This window comes from Cupressus sempervirens, chromosome 10, assembly GCF_028749045.1.
Source record: "Cupressus sempervirens isolate cs-2001-9-10 chromosome 10, ASM2874904v1, whole genome shotgun sequence".
In the NCBI taxonomy this organism is placed as follows: domain Eukaryota; kingdom Viridiplantae; phylum Streptophyta; class Pinopsida; order Cupressales; family Cupressaceae; genus Cupressus; species Cupressus sempervirens.
Window position 1 is genome coordinate 414,012,208 of NC_143127.1, and position 3,974 is coordinate 414,016,181.

Here is a 3,974-nt window from a genome sequence, read left to right on the forward strand (position 1 = left end):
AGGTGCATGCAAATAGTGATACATGGTGATTTGATTAATTGAGTAATTAATATTATATTTAACTAATTATAGAATAATAGTTAGTTAACAACAAATAAGTTAATCATATATGTTTATTATGAATGTTTAATTAAAATATAGATATCCAAAAATAGATAATTATTAAAATAAATAGAATTATATTCAAACAATTATAGAATAAATAATTGACCAATGATGGATGCAAATTTTAAGGATAAAAAGATTAAAAAATAGATAATAAATTCAATAGTTGAAATTTTATTCAAACAACTATAAAATAAATAATTAACTATTCAAATTTCATTTCTCTCATGGTTGTAATAGTGTCATTGATGAAATTTCTAAACCCTATCAAACAATGGGTTAAATATCCTCTTCCCCTTCTTTTGGGTAATTCTCATAGCACATATCAAGTTAAAAATTCAAAAATATGTCTCACGATGCCATTGTGAAACTTCAAAACCCTATCAAATCTCTATAAAATGTATCTACTTTTTACCTTTTAGATAATATTTTTTAAATGCACTAATAGACTTTTTGATATAATTTTACTATCTTTATAATTATAAGTACAAATATAAAATTCTTCAAACATTTGTAAATATACATATCTTCACATCTGTAGAAAATAATAATAAAAGTCACCATTATAGCATCGTGTAAATCTAATAGCTCTGCCTAATTTTTTAAAAAATTAGTAAAGTGAAAACGGAGTGAGCATAAACCCTCTAAAGCACATTGTTGAAAACTATTGCTAACACTTTTTTCTTCCTAATGCTTGTCTCTCTATATTTGTAGTGAAGCCCTTAAATAGGTTTGAATCTTCCATGGCGAGAAGGAGCAGGATCACCAACAATGATGAAGAAGCCTTTCTTGCCATCCACTTTTCTAGCCAGGTTAGAAAATATTGCCTCAATTGTTTCTAGGAAATTCTTTAGTAAACTTATCATATTATATGGTGTCCTACTTATAGAAAACCCCTTTGCAGAGTTTGTCGCCTCCAAATTGAATATTTCTCCAGTCGATATTGAGTATATGCTCAAATCTTGCCCCCTTTTACAGGAACTCACATACCTAGAAAAGGTGTAGCAATATGTTTTTGTGTTGGGAGAATAATGGTTGTAATTCAGGCCAAATCTTAAAAATGACTAAGTGATACCCATTAGTTATGATTATTAGTGTAAAAATGCAATGACCCCATCTTTTAGCCTTTACGTTCTCCAAAGTCTATGTAATGACCCCATCTTTTAGCCTCCACGTTCTCTAAAGTCTAAGTGGAGCATAAGAGGAAATCAAATTAATTTCTTATAAAGTCATTAAATAAATTAAAATTAAAAATTAAAAGGTGATTTTATATTTAATTAATTTATTTAATTATTGTATTACAAGGAGAAGCTTCTAGAGTGTGTATTAATTATTGGAAAGGTAGAAGCCTCTAGTAATTTAATTTTCTAGAAGCACAATTAATTATTGTATTACAAGGGAGGAGTTTCTAGAGAGTGCATTAATTATTGGAAGGGGGAAGCTTCTAGCACTTGCAATTAATTAATGTTTTAGTTCCTTCTAGAAGGGTGAAGGAAAAGGATAAATAGGGGTGAAAGTCTCATTGTTAAGCATCAGATTTTTGTGAATGACATTTGATAAGAGCTTGGATGTGTGAATCACATATCTTTCTTGGCAATAGAGGACGTTCATCCTCTCTTGTAACATTTTGGATGTCATTCCCTTAGGGTTTGGCCTTTGGAATACATTGCTTGTACTTGATTTCATCATTTTGAGAATTAATATAATTTCAGCATTGGTTTCATCTACAATTTGCATAAAAAATTTATTTCAGCAATTGGTTCAGTTTATGGGCATTCTAGGGTGCATATTACAGTGCTATCAGAGCTATAATTCTTGTCATCTTGTGAAGATCTTCGGCATCTATGTTTGAGCATGCGACAAGGGCTTTATAATTTTTGCAATACCAGAGCAAGAAAAAGTAAGAGTTCAGACTTGTAGAACGAACAGGGTAGTTCATCTGAGTAGAGGGACATTCAATCCAGTCATATAGACATAGAGGAGACACTCTTTGAACAAGACAATAGTATAGGTGACCAAGATGATAGGAATACCGGTCTAGATCAAGAAAATGTAATGTTCAGATTACTAGGTACATTGGAGGAGGGGTAGCAGATGCAACAAAAATAGAATAGGATGCAATAGGAGCAGAATAGGTGAATGGATATGATGTTGCAGTTAATGGCTAGATAGATGGGCATCAGTATTAATCTAGGTGATGCCAACAATGGAAACAAAAATAATAGGGGCAACCCACCCTGGTAAGCCCACAATAGTGGGTTACACTTTTTATCCTAAACTGACACTAAACTCTGAATTTTCAAGAAAACTTTCACTTTCAAATGCAAATTCCCATTTAATGGTTAGGAATTTGAAGATGAAGTAAACTAGAGTCTTTTAGGATTTTGTGTCTAGATTCTAAATATATTTATTTTAATTTTTTTAAAAATTTAATTTATTGAATTATTTTTCTCCTACGAAAATTGGTATGATATCAAAACCTCATTTTTAAAGAGTGACACTATTTTTGACAGACAACTTTTTTTCTACAATAGATATCAACGTGATTCTTTCAAATTTAGTTTTTTAACATCCATACCTAAACCATAGAGTTGGTCTTATATCTTTATCATTAGTATTTCATATTTTATTGTAGTTTAAAGTTGGCATACCACTAATTTAGACATACGTGGCTTTTGACACAAGTAACTTATTATATATTTACCCAATTTCACAAAAAAAAATTTAATTGAAAGGTGACTCAATTACGAAGACCATACTTATTTTTCAAATTTTTTATTTTTTTATTTACTATTTTTCTATGAGCATTGAATATCTCAGTTTATTTTTTATAATAAACCTATATTCAATTCATGTTAAAAAATATATACCTAAAATTTTTGAAAAGTACCAAATTCATATTCATTAGAAAGCTAGTTCAGAGTACTTTAGTCATGCAAAATTTTAGGTCTTTAGTGCTCCATTTGAACCTTGTAATTCAGCTCCGAAGAAAGGAAATCACTGAAAAAACTTCAAACTATTCATGTAGCCTTCTATCTAGCTAGTTTCAATAGAAACTTAGTTTCTATCGAAACTTTTTTCCAAATTTTTGATAGAAACTTAGTTTCTATCGAAACCTTTTTCCAAAGTTTCGATAGAAACTAAATCACTTAGTTTCTATCAAAACTATGGGCGGTTTAACCGGGCGGTTAACAAACTACTTTCTAGTTCTGATTGAAGAGTACTATGGTAGCTTCGATCGAAACTAGAAAGCTAGTTTTGATCGTATGACATAGCAATAAAGTCAGAAAACATCCTAATACAAGGAGGTAAGCTAGCTCCAAGGCCTCTTATGCCTTTCTTTCTTGATGTTCCAAATCACCAAACCCAATGGCTCCTCTTCCCACAACTTCCACATCATGATCCCTTGCTCTAGTCCCTCAATCTTCCACATCTTCAAATGGAATAGATGAAATCAAGGGGATGATGCAATCTATGATGCTAAATGTAGAGAACATAGATAAAAGATTACAAGGTCAAGAGAAAAAGATGGAGGATAACTTCTCTGCGATGCAGAAGGTGAGCAACAAGGTGGTGACTTTAGAGAGACAACAAGCTCAAGGTAGCAAGGCTCATCAATTGCAATATCAAACTCTAAATAGTGGTAGGCCTCAAAATCATAATCATGGGAACAATTCTTTTGATCAGAATAGGAAAAATAGCCATGCTTCAACCTCATTGAATATAAACCAAAGTAGGGCTATAGTTCCTCAAAACAACATGGCCCAAGATCAAGATTTTTGTCCCTCCTGTAACTACTCCTATGCTTGTTGCATGTGTCAGAAGGTTGAATCCTTTTTGGCCTTGACCATCCAAGAGCATGTAGTAGG